Source organism: Anolis carolinensis, chromosome 1, assembly GCF_035594765.1.
Source record: "Anolis carolinensis isolate JA03-04 chromosome 1, rAnoCar3.1.pri, whole genome shotgun sequence".
NCBI classification, from domain to species: domain Eukaryota; kingdom Metazoa; phylum Chordata; class Lepidosauria; order Squamata; family Dactyloidae; genus Anolis; species Anolis carolinensis.
In genome coordinates, this window is record NC_085841.1 from 17729304 (window position 1) to 17752453 (window position 23150).

At 39.0% G+C, this 23150-nt stretch overlaps 1 long non-coding RNA gene across 1 annotated transcript; it reads right to left on the reverse strand.

Moving 5' to 3' along the window:
• Nucleotides 1-9410: 9410 nt before the first annotated feature.
• LOC103277566 (uncharacterized) lies at nt 9411-22094 on the reverse strand. The gene is made up of 3 exons (XR_505498.3): nt 16637-22094; nt 14401-14516; nt 9411-11106 (listed from the first exon to the last, which is right to left on the reverse strand). It is a non-coding gene; the product is annotated as an uncharacterized LOC103277566 (long non-coding RNA).
• Nucleotides 22095-23150: the final 1056 nt, after the last annotated feature.

Consider the following 23150-nt stretch of genomic DNA (forward strand, 5'->3'; position numbering starts at 1 on the left):
CTTACCACCTTCCTGTGAATTTACCACGATCCTAGTGGTGGTGGACCTTTTCACCAAGTTAACCCATTTCATTCCCTGTGAAGGCCTTCCCACGGCCAAAGAGACTGCAGATCTATTCCTCCAACATGTTTTCAGATTACATGGATTGCCCAAGAGTTTGATCACAGACCGTGGATCCCAATTCACCTCTCGTTTCTGGAAGGCACTACAAAAACTATTGGGCATAGACTCTCGTTTATCTTCCGCTCATCATCCCCAAACAGATGGGCAAACGGAGCGCACTAATGCCACTTTGGAACAATACCTTCGCTGTTATGTAAACTACCAACAGGACAATTGGGCTTCTCTGTTACCACTGTCGGAGTTTGCCTACAACAATGGAGTCCAGGCTTCTACAAAAGAAACGCCGTTCTTTGCAAACTACGGTTTCCATCCACGTTTCTTTCCCCCTGTCATTGAAACTTCAGAAGTTCCCGCAGCAGAGGATTGGCTGCAGGAACTCACAGCGGTGCAACAACTTTTGCTCCAGCAACTGGACCAAGCCAAGGAGGACTATAAACGCCACGCTGACAAACATCGCCAGCCGGGCCCCGAAATCAAGGTAGGAGATCGGGTTTTTCTGTCCACTCGCTTTCTGCCCTCCCATCGCCCTTGCCGGAAGTTAGATGCCCGTTTCATTGGCCCCTATCCAGTGGTGGCGCAATTAAACCCCGTGACTTTCAAACTCCAACTTCCGCGTTCAATGCGCATTCACCCAGTGTTTCACCGCTCCCTGCTCCTTCCGGCGGATGGTGTGCGGCCAGATGTAAACCGGCCGGCCCCCGTCCCTGTTTTGGTGGATGGGGAGGACGAGTTCGAGGTTCAGGACATTTTGGATTCTCGCTTTCACCGCCGCCGCCTGCAATATCTCATTGACTGGGTGGGTTTTGGCCCTGAGGAACGCTCTTGGGAAGACGCCTCCACAGTCCATGCTCCTGATCTAACCCGTCGCTTTCATCAGACCTATCCCGCCAAGCCACGCCCTCGCGACTCGGGGAGAGAGTCCCGGTTTGGGAGGGGGCTTGAGGAGGGGGATAGTGTGATGACTCATGGGCCTTGTAGTCCTGCTCATGACATTGTGATCCCTGATGAAGAAGAAAACTTGGGTTTTTTACCTTCCCAGTCAGAACTGGAATCTTCCCAGCCAGGTTCTTCCCAGCCAGATCTGGGAACCTTGCACCTGCAAGAGAGTTGTGTTCCAGAAGTATGTCAAACAAACCCTGAGCCTACATCTCCTGTGTTTTCTCGCCATGAGTTTTGTAAACAACAGAGAGGTTTGGAAGCGGCCTCGCGCAGGAGTGCTAGAATAGCTGCTAAGAATTTAGCCAATTAAGCCTGCTTTCCGTGAGAATCTTTAAGGAGTCAAACATCTGGTCTCAGAGATTAGCTTTGTTCCTGGTTCCCAGAGAACTGCTCTCGGCGGGAAAGTTAGACTCTATATAGGTGTTTTAACCGCGAAGTAACTTCGCGGAGTCAATTCGTCAGCCTCCGGAGCGAGTTGTGTCTGGACAGCGCGCTCCGTTCCAAGCCTCGTTCCTGTTCAAGCCTTGTCCTTGTTCTCAAGCCTTCGCTCCTGCTTCCCAGCCTTGTTTACCTTCGGACCTTGCCTCGCCTTCCAGGACTAAACCTTGCCTTGTTTCACGGATTTTACCAAGTAATTCCACGGACCTTGTTCTTGTTCCTCGTTACCTTGTGTCACGATTCAAGCCTTGTTTTCAAGTATCAACTTAATTCCTAGCCTTGCTCAAGTTCGTGGACTAAAGGACCTCGTCATCTCCCCTCACCTTGCCTGGCAAGGTGAGTGTTTCGGTTACTGGATTACAACTTTGGCCCTTAATATTGCATATTGGACATTGGTTCTTGGACTAATTTTGACCTTTCCTGAAAGGTCTTTCTGGACTAACTTTTACATTTGTTTTTACCAACTTTATAAACTCCTTCAATAAAGATAGTAGATAGATTTTGGCCTCTGTGTATGGTTATTGGTGCCTTGCAGCCTGGGTCCTGACAAAGACACAATAAAAGCTCTCCCAACAGATATCCATTGAAGCTCTTTAAAAACCTCCAAGTAGGGAGATTCCTCCACACTCTGAGGCCGCATATTCCACTGTTGGACAGTTCTTAACATCAGGTTGTTTCTAATATTAAGGTGGAATCTGTTGGAAAAAGCATCCTTCTACAAGCCTCCTATACTAGTTATTTGTAATGTATATAATTGTGACTGCTTACTATATTGTATGCATATATTGATGTGCAGTTTCCCCTTAACTCTATGTTGTTTGAGGTTGTGGGAGGGACTGCAGACCATGTGACCAGACCTGGACTATTCAGACTGAGACTCCATTTTAGAAGTCAGTTTGCATCAGAAGCATTCCAGTACATTTTAGAAGTCAGGACAGTTTACAAAGTCAGCAGTGTTAGTATGGAGTAGTCAGTGTCAGTATGCTGCAGTGTGTAGTCAGTCTTTATTGAGTCAATGTTCAATAATGTAGACTGAAGAGAGTGATTGTATGCAACAAAGATGAGACTAAAACAAAATGCATTAGAGAACTTACTGTTTAAAAAGAAATATACCTGTATGCTGAATACACGAAACTTCTAAGTATATCAAATATATTACGTTTGTTGTCGAAGGCTTTCATGGTCGGGATCACAGGGTTGTTGTATGTATTCTGGGCTGTATGGCCATGTTCCAGAAGTATTTTCTCCTGACGTTTCGCCCACATCTATGGCAGGCATCCATGTGGGCGAAACGTCAGGAGAGAATACTTTTGGAACATGGCCATACAGCCCGGAACACATACAACAACCCTATATTACCTTTAAATAAGACTACATATTTTTGGTCTCTCGAAAGCATGATTTAAAAACTAAGATATTTTATGGGAGAGTGGATTTTTTGGGGCAACTGAAATAACACTTCTGAAGATCTGCTATATATTTTGTGAATTGGCATATCTTTGTTCCTAACAGTTCAGAGAGATAATCAGGTATATCAATCTAACAACTGAGAAGCCTAATTTGCCTTGCAGTGGATATTTACCACTAAGGAGAAGATTCACTCAAACGAGTATTTAACTCTTCTTAGGAAGATCATACTTTGCAAAAGGTAATGATTATTCCAAATATTGTAGATGCCAATTAATCTCCAAAAGGGTCATGCTTCCAAAAGGCTATGGAGATACTTGGTTTTCCAAAAGGCTATAAAAGGTCATGCTTTTCCAAAAGAATCTGAAACTCAGATTAATCCATTGGCTTCAATCCTATCCTCTGGATCGGCAATCAGCAAGTTTGCTTCTTATTTCACATAATAATAATATGCTACAATAATCGCTATAAATTTCCTGTTTAAACTTAGCACCTTACATGCAGGGCCGGCCCCACCATAGAGGCCAGTGACGCCGCCTCCTCGGGCGCAGGTCCTGGGGGGCGCCGTCAGGCTGGGAGGGAGGCGGGGCACCGCTCTGACGGTGCCCCGCCGCCCGACCAGTGCGCCCTGGCCTTGTGGCTCCCTCTTTCGCCGCCCGGGGAGGGGAGGAGGGATCGCCTCCTTCCCTCCCCGGGCGGCGAAGCCTGCTTCTTTCGCCGCCCGGGGAGGGGAGGAGGGATCGCCTCCTCCCCTCCCCGGGCGGCGAAGCCTCCCTCTTTCCAACCCTGGCCGCGCCTCCCACGCTGCGTGGGAGGCGGGGCCAGGGCGAATAGCATGGGAGGCGGGGCCAACCCTGGCCCCGCCTTCCACCCAGCGTGCCCTGGCCCCGCCTCCCACGCAGCGCGGGAGGCGGGTCCAGGGCACGCTGGTTGGGAGGCGGGGCCAGGGCGCAGGAGGCGGGGCCAGCGGGGGGCGCTTTTCAGCGCCCCCGCTTAATATTTAAATTTATCTCCGACCGGCCCTGCTTACATGTACCCATGCAAAAATTAATTCTGATTGTTTAAGCTAAATTTCCCATTCTATATTTTGTGGTGTTGTCTACCCCTCCCAGTATGCTGTCATCTACAAAATTTGGATCTTCCATCCAAATGATTTATAAAGATGCAGAACAATGTTGGGTCTTGAACAGAAAACTGAAACATCTGTTTTGTCACTTCTCCCCAGTGTGATAGAGAACCATTGCTGGGTACTCATTTAGTTCAATCTGTCAAGCAGCTACCAATCCACCAGCAGTAACATCTAGTCTATATTTTATCAGCTTGTCTGTAGGAATATCATGGAGACATTGTCAAAAGCCTTGCTGAAATCAAGATGTATTATGTTGACAACATTTCCTGCATCTGCCAAGTTTGTAACGCTTTAAAAAAATAAGTAAGGTTGACCTGGAATGACTTGACTTTGAAAACCCTATGGTAGCTTTCAGCAATTATGACAGTTACTACTACTACTACTACTACTACTACTACTACGACGACGAAGAAGAATTATTATTATTTTATTTCTCACCCATCTCTCTTCATGGCTCAAGGCAGGATGCAATATAGCTAAAACACATAATCATCTTAAACATTCTATAACATACATATATTAAAACATATTTCTATAAAATACATATTAAAATACACAGAACATTTCTCCCTACATACTCACAGCCTATTTACTGATCTGTTCTAAATTTTTGCTAATATCAAAATTTAGCCGATTGGTTTGTAGTTGGTAGGATCCTCTAATTCCTTACAATTAATTCCCTTTTCTAGTAACAAAAGTGTAGCTACAATGTGACTATAACTTAATGAAGGATTGTGTTACTTCTTTTCTGATATAACTTTAACTGTTTCATAATTACAGTTGTGTGTGTCCTCAAACACTTGTGACTATAAAGCAACTAAAATTACACTAAGGTCACAAAACAAGCAAACTTATTTTTCATTAAGTAATGTAACTTTCTGAGTTCTGGTGCTGCCATAAGGAACCCTTTGAAAGAAACTTGAGACGCTAAGTTGAAATTGTTATTCACTTTACTGATAAAGTAAAATTACTATTGCAAATTAGTCATTGGTTTCGAAATGCAATTTTGTTAATTACTCCAGTGTAACAAGTTACAAGCAATTTACATCACTAGCAAGTTGTTATTTCCATGTTCTAGATATGCAGTCCTGAGGCATGTGCTCACCACTCCTGTGACACATGCAGCACATTTAAGAACATTTTATTTCAACATGGGCTTTTAAGATGCACTGATGGAATATAATATTCATGCCACAGCTAATCATACAAAGTATTACATGATTGTAGTTTGATCACAGCCCCATAACTATGTAACTGTGCTTAATAACCTATGAGTTGAATATAGTATTGCATCTGTTTCTATGAAGAAGTGGACTGACATACATGAATGAAAGCCCATGAAGAAATAAGTCAGCCATAAAGATTGTCTCCTTTCTTTTCATACTGAAATAGAAACATCAACATGGCCATCTTTATGAAAACTATTACCTTATAGAGTAATTATTAGAGAATACTAAGATAACTAATACATGTGAAATTGGTTGCTTTGAGTTTCCTGGGCTGTATGGCCATGTTCCAGAAGCATTCTCTCCTGACGTTTCGCCTACATCTATGGCAGGCATCCTCAGAGGCTGTGAGGTCTGTTTGAAACAAGGCAAGTGGAATGTGCAGGGTGTGAAATGCTTTGGACAATCCCATTGAACAGTACTGATATCACCGTATTTACAGATTATTATCTCTCCTCTGCGCATGGTATGGTGGGTCTCCAAGATCACATATGAATCTTGTTTTACGGTGGTCAGGTCGAGAATGCTACATATTAGGAAGGGACAGGAGAAGAAATTGTTAGTAGCATTAGGCATAATCTATTCTGTACTATTTCAGGCTGCAGTGAAAGGATGGATTTGCCATTTCCTCTGGAATCACTGTGGAAGATGATGCAGAAGGCAAGTTGCATCTAACTTAGGTTTAGAGAAGCTCTATCTCTGAGAAACAGATATATTCAGTATTGCTTGGATGTATATGCCCTGGAAAGCTATTTCCTCTGGGTTTATCATTTGAGATGAGGTAAGTGGGACTCAGAGATGGACGATAAAGCCCTCATGATATTGTAAGTTGTATCATGACCTCAGACAGAGGTGGTCTTCATTTACTACACTAAGTATATGGCAAATCAGGTCCATGCAGCTGCACAAAAAGGTCTTCTCGATGTTTTGAATTCTCTTAACTCTCAAATGCATTTATTTATTTATTTAGTTGTGGTATTTATATACCACCCTTCTCAACCTCGAAGGGGACTCAGGGTGATTCTCAGTGTTAGCAACAATTTAATATAACCAAAGCTAACCTTGTATGTCTGATATCTACATACATAAGATATTGTTAATTGTTCATATCAAATGGCTTTTGGGTTAAAGTACAAAAACATTTCAAGAGGGTCACATGCCCTGAAACCTTGGGGTGGGATGGTTTTGAAAAGCTCCATTCAGTATACCAAAAAAGGAATATGGATTTAATAGATGAGAGGGAGCTCCTTGTGGCGCAGTGGTTTAAATCCTTGTGCTGACAGGACTGATGACTTGAAGGTTGAGTTGCTGACCTGAAGGTTGCCAGTTCAAATCCAACCTGGGGAGAGTGCAGATGAGATCTTTCTAGAGCTCCAGCTCCATGCGGCGACATAAGAGAAACCTCTCACAAGGATGGTAAAAAAATAAAAACATTCGGGAATTCCCTGGGCAACATCCTTGCAGATGGCCAATTCTCTCACGTTGCAGTTTCTCAAGTCACTACTGACAAAAAATAGATAAGAGGGGAGGTTTGGACTAAGAAGAGATGAAAAGTTTGTACTGAATTTTAATTGTGCCCAATTAGGCCACTGCCTTTAAGCCTAACCCATTTATCTGAATCTATATAAATTTAGATGTTGTGGGCTAGCGATGTGATGATCCAGAAAATAGCTTGAAGAAATGTGTGTGTGGGAGGGAGAGACTTCTCCAATATTTCTCCCATCCCATTCTCCCCACAAACCCACAGAGGAAATGAGGGGAAAACAGTGGAACATAAATAGACAGATAGAAAGATAGACAAACAAATGTTAAAATAATTACAGGGAAATATATCTCAAAGAGGACTGGGTAACATTGAAATTACCATTTGCATGACAATTCCTGACAAAATAACCTTGTAACCCAAGTATGTAGCAGGAAGAATTAGCATGCATACTTTGATTTTTTTTAACAGTGGTCCTTGTTTTCACTTTCCTTTTTTTGAAATAGCTAACAAATTTCATCAAAAGCTATGCAGAAATCCAGTGAGTAAATGTTTTGTTTGTTCACCATTGAGTAATTTTTTTAAAAAAATATAAGAATTTAAGAAACCCAAAATAATAAAATCTAAATCTAATATTGGATAAAATAATGTTCAAGTCTCAGAGCAGAACCCAGATTCCTTCCCCAGAAAAAAAAAAACAGGTAAATTAACATACACAACATTTTGCATTCAATTTATTTTATTGCATTACAAATATGATTATATGATAAAATAGTGATTATACATTACCTGCCCTTGCATAGAAGGCTCTCAGTTGTTGGAGAGCCTTCTATCAGCTCCAGCTCCATGCGGGGACATGAGAGAAGCCTCCCACAAGGATGATAAAACATCAAAAACATCCGGGCATCCCCTGGGCAACGTCCTTGCAGACGGCCAATTCTCTCACACCAGAAGTGACTTGCAGTTTCTCAAGTCGCTCCTGACACACAAAAAAGTTATTGGAGTGAAACAATACATTAATAAAATAATTTGGTATGACTCCCCCCACCCACCGAAGACATGTTCAAGTAACAAGAAAGAAGAAAGAAAAATTGCCTCTTCACAGACCCCCTGAAACCCATTTATGGATCATCTACAGTCCATGGACCACAGGCTAAGAACCTGTCCTAATTTGAAACTTAAACAGTAAAGTGTTGTTACCTCTCTTACCTGCTTGACTCCGTGTTTTGTTGTTACATTGTACTTCTGTGCTGTTTTATGTTATTGTCTTGTTGTAATGTTGTTGATTTTATTGATATATGTTTTAATCTATGTTTGATTTTCATCTTTATTGGATTGGGCTTGTCCCTATGAAGGTTGCCCCGAGTCCCTTCGGGGAGATGGAGGTGGGATATAAAAATAAAGTTATTATTATTGTTGCTGTTATTATTATTATGGCAACCCTCAGTTTAATTTTGCTGGCATTGCCCCCCCCCCCCCCAATGTGCAACAGGAAGTTGCTGCTAACTGAGTGAGAAATAAGGCTGAACACTGTGAAAGCCATCCATTGCATAGTTATCAGCCTCCTTCCACTAGACTCAAATCATAGAAAAGCTTCATGAGAACCACCACTCCTCTTAATGTTCCCACAACAACAGCAAGAGTATCCCTGTGAGCAGCTAAACCAGGCAATCCCAACTGGATGGCCCCCCACGAGGGTCTTCCTCCAGGGGAAAACCAAGAATGGGCATCTTGGAAGTCCCTAAATAGACCCAGAAGTAGAGTTGGCAGATCAAAAGACAACCTTGCAAAATGGTACGACCTAGAAGAATCCTCCACCTTATGTGACCGTGAAGCAGAACAAACAACTCCACATCTGTATGTTTGCCCACAGTGCCCTGCCTTATGCACAGAGGAAGAACACAATGAGGTCGCTGTGGCCCGTTTTTGGTCAAAAATTATTTAGCCACTCGTGCTCCCTCTATTTCATAAGTTTTGTACTTATTTATGCAATACTTTTGACATGAAATAAATAAATACATTTTGCTCAGCTTTTGTTTAAGCTAGTTCAGTGTATAAATATATGATCTGAAGACACAATGTGAAGACAGGTATGACCTTGTGTAAGTTTCTTGATGTCTTACTTGGGTATCACACTTAAACCATTCTAAACTTTAGGGAAAGAAAATAGCATATTTTCATTGCTATTGCCCAAGCAAAACCACCAGGCGAGAGAGAGGGGGGGGGGGGGACATTTCTGGATTTCATGACTGTAAGAAGCAGATTTGAAAATGTGCAAGCAATGATTAAATTGTTGAAGGCAAAGTGGAGCTCAGCAGAAATTACAGTGATCATCTGTAACCACATGTGCTCTACAGAGCTCTTATCTATATTGATGCCAAAAGAATTATAAAAGAACTATACATTTTATGAGATAGTTATGTATACATACATTTTACTCTGCCAGAAGAAAGCCAGAATCAAGTCAGTAAACCCTTTATTTATTGAGAAATTAGTGTAGTGGGGAACTAGAGAAAAAACATTGAAAATTACAAACACATGTATGTATATTCTGAATCTAGGCAGATAGATAGATGGAGCTAGAGGCAAGGAATAGTAAGAGGTGGTTTGGCCAATACTTTCCCTCTGAAATACCTGGTATTCATTGACAGTCTCCCATCTAGGACTGATCCTTCATATCTTCTGAGATCAAGTGGGATCTGATCCTTTAGGCTATTTAGGACCTTTTCTATGATTTATGCAATGACCAAGATGGAATAAAGATGTACAGCTGGGTTTAGAATAGGCAGAGGAACGAGAGACCAAATTTGCCAATATCTGCTGGATAATGGAGGAAGGTAGGGAGTTTCAGAAAAACATCTATTTCTTTTTTATTGACTATTCTAAAGCCTTTGACTGTATGGATCATAATAAATTGTGGCAAATTCTTGGTGGTATGGGGATACCAAGTCACCTTTTCTGTCTCCTGAGGAATCTGTGTAACGACCAAGCAGCAACAGTAAGAACAGACCACAGAACAACAGACTGGTTCAAGATTGGGAAAGGAGTATGACAGGGTTGTTGTATATCTTTCGGACTGTGTGTTCCAGAAATATTCTCTCCTGACGTTTCGCCCACATCTATGGAAGGCATCCTCAGAGGTTGTGAGGTATGGAAAAACTAAGCAAGGAATGTTTATATATATCTGTGGGAAGTCCAGGGTGAGAGAAGAACTCTTGTCAGTTTGAGGCCAGCGTAAATGTTCCAGTTAACCACCCTAATTTGCATTGAATGGCTACATCTACTAGCTACTTTCTGCCTGGGGGCATTTTTTGTTAACTGCCCCTAGTTCCCGTGTCTCAGAGTGTTGCTTCTTATTTACTGTTCTGATTTTTGAATTTTTTAATACTGATAGCCAGATTTTGTTCATTTTCATGATTTCCTCCTTTCTGTTGAAGTTGTCCACATGTTTGTGAATTTCAATGGCTTCTCTGTGTAGTCTGACATGGTGCTTGTCAGAGTGGTCCAGCATTTCTGTCTTCTCAAATAATATACTGTGTCCAGATTGGTTCATCAAGTGGTCTGTTATGGCTGACTTCTCTGGTTGAATTAGTCTTCAGTGCCTTTCATGTTCTCTGACTCTTGTTTGTGCGCTGCGTTTGGTGGTCCCTATGTATACTTGTCCACAGCTGCATGGTGTCAAACTGACAAGAGTTATTCTCTCACCCTGGACATCCCACAGATATAAACATTCTTTGCTTAGTTTTTCCATACCTCACAACCTCTGAGGATGCCTGCCATAGATGTGGGCGAAACGTCAGGAGAGAATACTTCTGGAACATGGCCACACAGCCCGAAAGACATACAACAACCCTGTGATCCTGGCCATGAAAGCCTTCGACAACGCATTGAGTATGACAGGGTTGTATATTCTCACCCTACCTATTCAGAACACATCATGCAACATGTGGGCCTTTATGAATCCAAGGTCACAAAGAGTCGGAAGCGACTGATTAAATAAACAACAACAAAAAGATAGAATAAACTATAATTCTCTCAATTTAAATATAACGAAGATGTTCAACCTATTCTCTAGATTGCTTAAGAGGGTGGAAAACTGTGAAGGGCTAACAAGCCACATTTTCTCTCCTGTCTCTCTTTACATTCCTTGCTCTTCCTCAGCACCACCCTCCTTGGAGCCTCAGCCAATAGAGCACAATTTTCTACTTTTGTCGCACAACATTATATAATTATTGGATTAACTCAAACAAACCAAGATGTTTCAAGAAGCCAATTAACTTTAGGGTCTTCTTGCTGATGAAGTGGAACCATGGACAGAGAGCATCTCATAATGGCCAAATCATATGTTTTGTTGGTGCACTCTATTTGGAAAGAGAAAAAGAGAAGTGAGAATATTTTTGGTGGCAATCATACATCTCTTCTTTTGTACAATTCATAACCTGTTAAAACACAATTCTATGGCTCTGTCTAAAAATTTATTACATTGAAAATAATTGGCATCACATATTACATTAGTCACATGTAGTACAATTTTTCAAAAATCTTGAATAGCTGTATACCCAGATTTTCATTGTGTGTGGCATGCGAAGATAGGAGAAACTAGATCCAAATATCATAATCCCATTAGTTTCAGGACTTCAAATATCAAAAATAATTTGAACTGTGACCAGTGAACAGGGACCAGTGAATATGTTTTTGTTTTCTTTTTATTAAACAAAATATTAACACAAACATTTCTGGTATGTAAAATGATCTTCAGGGGAAACTAGCCAAAGATAATGCAATTCTGTACAAAAAATTAAGACATCTGTAATATATACCACACAATTAACATACAACTAAATTACAGCTAGATAAAGGGGACTGCTATAAGCATATATCTAACAAATCTCAACAATTAATAGGATGCCATCCCCTCAAAAAGCTGATAACAGGGACATTATGAAATTCATCTGGGAAAACAAAAAAACCGAGAATTCATTTCAAGCACATGATTGAACGAAAAGAAAAGGGAGGGCTAGCAACACCGAATGTAAGATTATATTTCGAGGCCAGTGCACTTGTGTGGCTAAGAGACTGGGCAAAACTGGAAAAAATAAAGATATTAAATTTAGAAGGGATAGAATTATGAGCAGCATGGAACTCATACCTATGGTATGAAGGAACAAAAACTGAAAACATTTTCAGAAATCATTTTATAAGATCGGCCATCAATAAAATTTGGAATGAATATAAAAAAAATCTATGAAAAAACACCACTATGGCTGTTCCCATTGGAAGCAGGGCAAAGAAGGGTACTGGGATGGCAGGATTGGTCTAAATATAAAGAAATTCTAAAAAAAGAAGGACGGGAGATGAATATGAAGTCACAACAAGAAATAAATACAATAAATCAAAGGATATCACTGTATCAATACTGGCAAATAAAAGAAAGATACAAAAAAGATAAAGAATTAGGATTAACAGAAGAAATTAATTTTTGGGATAACATAATGAAATCTGAGAAGAAATTGACAACAAAAATATATTAAAAAATTACTGGAATGGGAAATTGCAGGGAGAGAAGAAAAAATTATATGAAAAGATGGAAATAAAATATTAGAAGGGCAATTAGGAAAGAAGAATGGGAAGAAATTTGGATAAAGAAATTAAGATATACATACTCAACAGATCTGAAAGAGAATTGGTTAAAATCAGCATATAGGTAGAATATGACTCCTAAGAAGCTGGGAAAATGCTATAACAATATAAATACAGGCTGCTGGAAATGTAAAGAAAAGGAGGGAACATACTTCTACTTATGGTGGTTGTGCGATAAAGTGAAGAAATTCTGGAAAAGAATACAGAAGGAGATTCAGAAAATACTAGAAATAGAAATACCATGGAAATGAGAAATTTTCCTATTGGGAATAAAGGAGATAAAGATGGAAAAAAAACACAGGCAAATTATTATTTCTAATGACTACGGCTGGAAGAATGTGTTATGCAAAAGTATGGAAAAAAGATGAAATATAGGAAGAAGATGTATGGATAACAAAAATACTAGAGATGAGAAATATGGACAGACTTACTTTCCTCATGTCAAAGAATAAGGAAACAAAAATAAAAGAAACCGATTGGAAACAAGTAACTGACTATCTTATACAAAAGAATAAAAAGATACTGATTTGAAAAGAAGAAAATACAAATAAAAAATGGAAGAAGGAAGGAAGGGAGAAAGAATAAGAACAATAAAAAAGAAAAGAAAAGAAAAGGACAAGACCTCAAGAAAATACCAGAAAGTCAAAAACAAATCATTTTTACCTCTTTTATTTCTATCATCATTATCATCTTCTATCTTCTACTTTCTTTTCTTTTTAAGTTAACACAAAAGCTCAACAAACACAGCAATTGACTAAATAATATATTATTCAGAATCACTTTTTTATTTTTTATTATTAATTATTATTATTATTATTATTATTATTATTATTATTAATAATAATAATATTACTTTTTTTAGTACAACTGAAACTCTGTAAATATTATCTAATATATATAAATATGTTATACTTTGGACTATATCTTCTATCTTATAATTCCTTCTTATCTATTTCTTTAACTCTATATTTTATCATTGTAACAAAAAATAAATCTTATATATATATAGCTGATAACTGAATCCAATTTTTTTCTTAAATTTAGATACAGATTAGTATCTTAATCAAAATTGTTAATTGGCACATCTCACATAACTTCATTAGCCAATCTTCTTGAGTTGGTATGTCAGTGACATTCTGTCTCGGAGCATACAAAGTGTTGTTGCTGTGCATATGTATTGAATGATTTTGTGTGTGTTTCTTTTCCAATTGAGTATCCATCATTCCCAACAGATAAAGTTCAGGTCTCATTACTAGTTTTAAGATATCTTCTAAAATCATGTGGATCTGAGTCTAATATTAGGAAGATCTTTTAATTTTGAGAGTTTCTTCATTAAAGTCCATTACACTTAAAGGAACTGCAACATTAGGCCCCAGCAAAAATTTCTTAATGTTTTTGGGAGGCAACCCCACATGTAACATAACATAGTAATCCCACCTGTATGTTACTGAAGCATGGATAACTGCAATTTGACTGCCTTTCTGAGAATGGATGATTCATAGGTAAGAATAAGAATGTTAATCTTAGTTACACAGTTGATCTAATGTGGAAGCACTTTACAGTGCCGTCAATCAAGCAATAACAACACAGATGTGCCTACGCGACATTCATTCACAAGGCACACTTCATGTTCTCTGTCTAAAAGAATTACATTTAGAGCATCAGGGTGTTACATAGTGCAGCTCCAGTCTTTCCTTCATGATGAATACATGTGTTAAGATCTTTGGCGAAGTCATTCGCTTCACCCTTTTTCTTTCCAATGGATATGAGAAGAAACACACAAGTTCAAGCTGTAGCTCTTAAAAGTTTAGCAACCATCATATAGAATTATTTATAGAAACTAACTTGAACAGCTGCTTTCCCCACTCTCTTGCGGGACTCATTAAAATCCTGTTTGACACTCAAATAAGTCTATGTGTTTGGTGGCGAGAGGGAGGAAAGTGTGTGTACTTTAAAGAAATTACAGCATTTGGAAATTAAGATCAAAGGTGCTGAATGATCTTGAAGTTACTCACTGCTCCCAGTGCTTTCCTGGTGAATTAAAAAGTGATGCCAAGAAGCAGAGTGGTTTTATTCTGCACAGCCAGAAATGGAACAGGGGAGCTAAATGCAAGCATGCTGCAGTCTGCATCTGAAAAAGAAGCAGGGAATAAAAAAAACCCCCAAGGTATTTGGAGGGTGTCTTAGGAAATTACTTATGAAGCTTTAAGTAACATGATAGTTCAGTGTTGAGATTGCTGCTGGTTCCTCAGTTGCCATTTTAGGATTTTGGAAGTCATAACATTGCATGGATGAAAGGGCTTAAAATCCAATGCTTGCTTGCCCTGTAGTAAGCCTCATTGAACACAGTGGCATTTTCTTCTGAATGAATCTGTGTAATACTAAGCTGCACAACTTATCAAACCCAGTCTCCACCCCAGAGATAAGATGCCAGTTCACCAGTAGCTATTTTAAAATCAGTTCATGCCATTTGGACAATAATAGGCTATGAGGAAAATCCAGGGCAAGATAAATACTGTTCCAGTTCTTATGCTCCAGCTAGGCATGTCTTCTTGTGACCTATACGAGTGTAACAGCACCCCAGCATGCGGTACAGTGCTGCAACAGAGTAAGGGACAAAGTGAAGGAGATATTAACTCAGTGATTGCAATTACCGTGCTCATTTTTTTGAAATTTAAAGAGCAGCAGGTGTGTATTTGTGTTAACCTTTCGCTCATGCCATGGTTCAATCAGATATGTCCTCTAGAGCTGTAATTCAGAAGAGAAGAGAAGACTCCAGCAGATTGTCCTTTTGAGCATTAAAAGGAAGTTTATCGTGGAGCCAGTGTGGTTTAGTGCTCCGAGTGTTGAACTACAATTCTGGAGACCATGGTTGGATTCCCTGCTTGTCTATGGAAACCCACACTCTCCCAATCTTAGAGGAAGGCAAAGACAAATCTCCTCTGAAAAAAATCCTGCCAAGGAATCTCTTGTTAGGTTTACCTTTGGGTTCCCATAAGTTGGAAATGTATTATTTGAAGGCACACAACAACAACAACAACAACAACAGTTTTAGAAGAATTCAATAGAATAAGGACAGGAATGGATAATCTCATCTGTATTTGCCGTTTCTGATGACAGCTACCATTTTTAAAAAGCCTAAGAAATGTCAATTGCAGTCATGCCATCAATGTCTCCATTGATTAACCCCTTCTAATTTATATTCAGCATTTTTTCAATATTTCACTCCTTCCTGAATGTGAATCATCCCCCCCCCCCCCAAAAAAGGCAGCTCTGTTAGTTGTTGCTACAAGATTGATCGTGCCTACAACAAAATTCCACTCTTCTTAGTGGCCATTTATATGTCCCCGTCCCTCTGAATTTGTCCCCGTCCCTCTGGCAGTTTACATCTCAAGTCCTTTCACACTAAACAGTTATAGCACTATGACTGCACTTTAACTGACATAGTTATATTATATAAAATCATGAGGTTTGTAGTTTAAAAAGGATTCTCTGCCAGGTTACTCTTGTGCCCTACCAAACTAAAAAAAAACCCCATACAATTCCCTAGGATGTTGTCATGGCAGTTAAAGTAAAATTATATTGGTATGATTGCATAATATGCAAGAGTTCCTAGTCTCATTTTGTCTTGAACTTTCTCGCTCATTTTTAAGACCACTCATACTTAAAACCAATTATAGTTCAAAATGAAAAACAATGCAGCAGATAGACATGAAACTCCACTTCAGTATTGATGGTCCAGGGATTAAAGCAAGTTAACTGAAAGCAAAGCTACTAAGCAATTCAAAAGATGCATGTGCCTCCCAAGGCTGTGTCTGCAGCTCTAGACTGCTCCTACAAAAAAAAATTAAGATGAGTTGTGTTTCCTGGAAGCCTTGAGGAACTGCAACCAATCATTTAAATAGGCACAGGCTCCTCCATCACCATTTAGCATAAAAACCTGTTATTCAAACCAGAAATGGACTTCTGGTGACTGATTTATTTGGTGTTGCTGTTGTTGTTGTTATGACTTAAAGCTGCTTACAACAATAAAAAGATATAATTAAAATCCATGAGATAACAAAAGTTAAAACAATATTAAACTATCAAAATAGATTAAATTAAAACTAGATTAAACATATATCATTAAAACAAACACCAGCACAGTGATTAGTATAATCCAACACACGGTGTAAAATAGTCCTCATCAAATGACTGTCAGAATAGAGAAGTCTTTGTCTGTGAAAACGGACATGGAGGGTTCCAGCTTACCTTCTCTTAGAAGGGAGTTCTAGCCTTCGGACAGCTACTGATAAGGTCCTTTCTTGTGTTCTCAACAAACGGCACAGAGAGAAGGGCCTCCTCATTAGATCTCAAAGGCTGCTTTATAAGGGTGAAGATGGTCCTTCAAATAATCTGGACGTGAGCCATATAAGGCTTTACAGGTCATAATAAGTACTTTGAATTGTTCCCAGAAATGGAACAGCAGCCAATGGAGCTGCTCCAATTTGGGAGTTGATTGTACCCAGGAGTCAACTGCAGTTAACAATCTGACCGTGATTCTTTGGACCAGTTGAAGTTTTTGAAAACTCCTCATAGGCAGTCCCACTTAGGGTGAATTACAGTAATCCAACCAGGATATAATGAAAGCATGTGTTACTATGGCCAGATCTGACATCTTAAGTAACCAGAAATAAAGCCCTCAGACCTGGCAAAGTTGTCTACCTCTGAGCTGCTCTCTTGCCTCATAGCTACACATGTGCAGGAACTCTCATAGGAGAGAAACAAAATGTAGGACTGAGCATCATGCTTTCTCGAACCCTACCGGCATATCAATATTTCACAGATGAAAACTGGGACAAGTGTGGCCATACAAAATCATAATATGGTCAACATGACAAAAGTTATTAATGAGGAAGAACAGACAAGCTAGGAGGAGTTGCAGCAGTTTGCTTTTGCCTACTCAGTTGGATGGGCAAGATTCTGCCCTTTCCTCGTTTCTCTGATGAATTAACTGTGTGGAAAATACTTTTGCACTCTGAACTCAGTTTGCAGCAGTTGAGGACAGTGCAAGAAAATGGAAGGAGAGAGAAACAGGGGAAACTTAAAGTTGTTGGAAAACTGTACTTGCCAAATCAGGACAGTTGTGGGGTTTGTACCACCACCGCAAGAAGCAATTCTTTGTTTTTCTTGTCTAGGTGTCAAAGAAATGGGTTGGTGTTTCTTCTATAGGAAAGAAAATCAGTGAGCTGAAAAGGACCTACATCTCCCTGCTTACCTTTAAGTCCTACTACCAACCGTCCTCTCAGCCTCTGTATGACTCCCACTGGCAATTTAGGTTTGGGAACAAATGTTTGTTAGAACAACACATCATTTCATCTCTAATTGTAATTTATATATTTCAGGAACATCTGTGGTTTGTCTATTTGTTTGAGAATTTCCTCTCTAGGTATAACTAAGTAGATACTAAGTAGGCACTTGCACACATCCATCACAATGATCTGTAGGCATTTCAATATGGTTCTTGTGGGTACATTATGTTATAGATGTGTCTTATTCTTTAGGTTGAAAAGGCAAAGAGTCCTGGACAGAGATATTAATAACTTAATATTTCATCACTTAATTTATATGTGCTATCAATGTACAAAGAACTTTACTAAAGCAAAAGGGTAGAGCCCAGCCCCAAGAGTTTGCAAAGTAAATTTCAGTAGTGGAGGAGGCAATAATAGGAATGATAGTGCAACGGGAATTGGGAATAACACATACACAATAAAAGCAATTGCAACTCCTGGAGATGACTCATAACAAGCAAAGAGTAAGGAGATTTGAAAGAGGTGGGCTTTGAAGTCACAGAAACAGAAATGCAAACTTGCATTTCTATACAAGCAATGGACACTAAAGACCATCACTTGCCACTGCATTTGGATTTTACAAACACAGCTAGCCATCTAAATCTAACATGAGTATCTTGAGATATTTCTCTCTATAAAACATACACACATAATGCGTTATGAGATGGAGGAGTCATTCTGGTTTATGGGAACTGAACTTCATTCCCTGTCTTTTTAAAAGTCAGGTTTAAACTAATGTGTTAGAATTGGGCATTATTTGACTATGAAGACGAAGCAACGTGGATATTAATTTTAGAATGTGTTTCTTGTTTTACAAGAGGACATATTTATCATGAAAGTTATACTTCATTTTCCTAAGCACTTCATACACCTATTCTCAACCATTACCTGGTAAGTTACTTCAATATCAGGGGGCCAGAAAGTCTGGCCAGGTTTGATAGCCAAGTTATTCCCTTTCAGCTATGAAGTCCAGCCCCACCAATATAATGCCATAATAGGATATGCTGTTAGTGCAAATACCAGTCTGATGAAATCAATTAAATTATGTAAATTCATCAATGAATACATAAGGCTACTTAAAAAATCTTTCATTCTGAGATCTCTATTGCTTTTGACAACCCCCTCTAATGTTTTCTGCTTCTTCTCTCCATATATCATGAAATCACAAACAGTTAAATAAAAAAATCTGTTTCTGGTTTGAAAGTATTATTTCCTGTTTAATTGTGTGGTCCTTACATTAAAAGTAATTGTTATACTCCTTAAACTTCATTTTTGTGGCTGCCACAAACTATGTTGAAGTGGTTGAGACTCAATGAGATCTTCAGTGAAAAACTATTGCAAAATGTGCTGTAGGATGTCCCACAAAAACAAAGCTTTTGCAGTTTAATAAACTTTTTCCATGTTTTAATGATAGAATCAATTAGAAAATGACATTTATAACCCAGGAACAAAAATTGTGTAACATAGTGATATAGAGCCAGCCCCACTATTGCTACACATATGAGTGTAGACAACATGGCTTGCCGAAGTGGTCTTTATTACTAGGTGCTAAATATCTTTCACAAGAGAAGCATACCGAATCTGAAAGTAAGCATCATTTGAAAGGATTGTATGCCTCTTATTTGGAAGAAGTGGTGAAGGGGTCATATTATAGAGTAGGGGCTATATTTCAGGTTCCACGTGTATCTTAATATTAATCTAGTTACTTCAGTATTACACGTTCTGTAATCTAATCAGAACGTTTAATGAAAGAATGAAAAGCATCTATGTCTAAATAAATATAAAAGCAGCAGACTAAAATTTAAAGTGAAAACCCCAGCTAGGTTCCATGAGAACTGTGGCTAGTGTCCCCCTTCCCCCATCATACCACTGTGTGTCTATGTGCCTGCAAGTGACTTGCCAATTAAGAGAAATCCCATGACATTCAAAGTGATTTAACATTGTCTTCCTTTAAAAATTATCTTACAGCACCTGCCATTACGTCTTGGCCTCCCACCCACATATTAACCAGGGCTGATTGAGATTAACTTGCATGATCATATATCATTATACCTTCATGATATTTAGATTTCATCTTGATTTTCATTCATGCTGTTTGCTTAGTGTGTTCCGCTTCTCTTTTTTCATCTGTGAGCTCTATACTTGTGTGTTGTCTATATGGAATATCCAAATCCCCAAATTAGACACTGGGGGTGGAATCTTAAGGTCCCACAGTGCCCCCTTTCCCTCTCTTAGCCCTCCCCCAAATATAATAATAATGTGCCAAAAGATCTCAGCCGGCATTTGGAAACAATAGGCATTGACAAAATCACGATCTGCCAACTGCAAAAGGCCACCCTACTGGGATCTGCGCGCATCATCTGAAAATACATCACACAGTCCTAGACACTTGGGAAGTGTTCAACTTGTGATTTTGTGATATGAAATCCAGCATATCTATCTTGTTTGCTGTGTCATACAATGTTGTTGTGCCAATAATAATAATAATAATAATGATAACTTTATTTGTATTCTGTCCTATCTCCTCAAGGTGACGCAGGGAAGATTAATGGCAAATTCTAAAGTAGCAATGCATTCTGGAAAACATGACTTGTCTTCTCTTTGGACCAAAAAACAAACAGGAAGCACAGAGGAAGTTACATTTACAAAACCAAATGTATTCCTCAAGGCCTCTGCAAATCACAATTTGAAAAAAAAAACCCATATACGGTACTTATATATAATCTGACATTGTGTATGAGTATTAATGGAAGGTTTTGGGGAAACAATTATGGATTTAGATATGATACGTGGATAAGTCATGGATCATTTATCTAAGAGGGGACAGCTTCTGGTTGCCACAGCCATTTCCCTACCCAGGCATTCAAAAAGGCCTTTCACCTCTCTACTTAAGAGAAGTGGATGATTCCTTTCTTGATAAAAGTTATCGTATAGTATTAACTCTTATCAAAAAGTGGTGCACCTTTGAGGGGAAGTGCTAAAGAGCTGCTGGTGCCTCTGTTGTCTTGCCCAGGTATTCATAAAAGTCAGAAGCAGCACTGTGGCAGAGAGCGTTGGTGCTTCTACATTGTATAGCAGGGAGTGGTTCCTTTTTTAAATATAAGAGTTAAGGTACAGTACTCGTAATTGCCTTGTGGATTGGTTGGCCAAGGATTTGGGGGTTGATTTTTTGACTAAATAAGTTCAAAAAGTACAGTTGGCCTTTGGTATCCACTTTCCATTATCTTTTCATGAAGGGGAAAAACTTAATTCTAGATATAGGTCTTGCCTAGGGAAGAGACAACTAATGCCAGGAATAGTTAATTTCAAGAAAAATTGTGGCCTATAACTGTATCATATTAATGACCAGAAGGAAGGGAGAATTATGTCACTTCCTGAAATTAAGTATTTTTTTTAAAAATCCCTAATGGCTAACTTACATAGTAGTGAGTAATGCTATAGTAATCAGGAAGAGACATCTTGAAAAATAATCTAGATCCACCCACTTAATTATCAGTTTTTATAAATACATTTTAAAAGGAAATATTAATTCCTTTCTATTTATAGATGTGTGAGGAAAAATGTATCTCTCCAAATGTTCAGCAAAAAAACAAAACAAAGAAGTCTCTAAACATTTAGCACTTAACAGAAAATAAAATGTTATTAAAATTGGTAAGTTGAACAACATTAAGCTTATCAGACTACTTGCATTGTTTTGATGTTACACATAGCTAACCATTATGTGATGTTGCACTTAATTAACCAAGGGAATTCCATGTCTTCACACCACAGACTACAGACTGTTATAAAATTGTCTTAAACTATACAGATAATAATCGGCTATCCCACCTTTTGTTATCAAGCTCAAAATGCTTATGAAATTATATACAGGGTGTTTGAAAAAGTACTCCCTATTCACCATTTAATTTAAATGGCGAATAGGGAGTTCTTTTTAAAACACCTTGTATGTGTATGTATGTATATGTATATGTGTGTATATATATGTGTGTGTGTGTGTGTATGCAGAAAAGCATCTTCTCCCTTCTCAGCTAGTAGCTTCCTTTTTGCACATCAGCTCCTTAAACCAGCTATTGGTTTCTGGTCCACACACTGCATGCCCCTGTGCATACACATCTGCACTCTATGGCAAAGGATACCATAGCTAAGAGCAGACCCTTTGGGAAGACCCCTGAAAGGCAAGGCTGGTGGAGACAAGTCTGCATAATGCAGAATATATTATGTTGTAAACCGCTTTGGGTGTCCTTGGGGAGGAAGGCGGTATATAAATGATGTAAATAAATAAAACTTCAGGAGATAATTTATGTCCAAAGGAATTGTTCAGAATAGTTTTTGAATCATTCAACATCCCTTTCCACAGTATAGGTGAGTGCTCATATGTTTTGTTGTGTCTGAGCCCACAACCCCCCCCCCCCCTCACAGAACAAACAAAACTTGGATGTATTACAAGAGACCCCACTCTAGCAGCACTGTCATTTTGACTGATAACAATGCTGATACTCAATAACTACACCAATGAACATAATGGGAAATAGGTTCCTCATTTGTTGTCATTGGGGGCTTACATACAGATAAATGCATTTTCGGGAGCAATCCTATCCTATCATCTCTGGCACATAAAATACATTTTATCATAAAGCATTATCTTTAATTTCTGTGTCACAGTTATGTAGTCAGGACCATAAACAGAATCATAGAGCTGGGAGAGACCACAAGAGCCATCAAGTCCAACCTCCTGCCACAAAGGAGATGTAAGCCCTATGGCGACAGTATTTGGATAATAGAATAGCCTGCTTTCTAATAAAGCTAAAAAGCTCAATCTGTAGAACAGTTATGCATTCTGTTGCAAAGATAATTATTTACTGGCTCATTTATGTCCACTTCTGCAGGTCACTAATTCTCCAGCTAGAATACCTTTTGACATCTTGGACAGTTTGTGAGAGTAATGTAGTTCTCTTCAAAGGTAATACTACTTTCCCCCTCACATTTGAATGCCTAACATGCAATGCTTTCTGTTCCCTGGTGGGAAGAGAAGTCCTGTGAAATCAAAGTGGTGGCTACACAACCCCCCCCCCCCAAAAGGAGGCCCTACTCTCAGTCCCGCCTTCCTCACAGGCGAGATTGGCAGAGATGAGACAGGGCCTTCTCAGTGATGGCCCCTTGGCTATGGAATTCCCTCCCTAGGGATATTAGATCAGCCCCTTCCCTACTGATCTTCTGTAAGAGACTGAAAACGTGGCTTTGTGACCAAGCCTTTGGAGAATTGTTGCAATAGACATATGGAATGATGTGAAATAGACATGTATGGAATGATGTGCAATGACTTGGAATGGCCCGGATTATGCTTGTGGATTACATGATTAATAGCAAATGTACTGTTTTAAAATATTTAATTGTTTTAATGTATTTTATAATTCTCTTTTAATGTCCATTTTAAT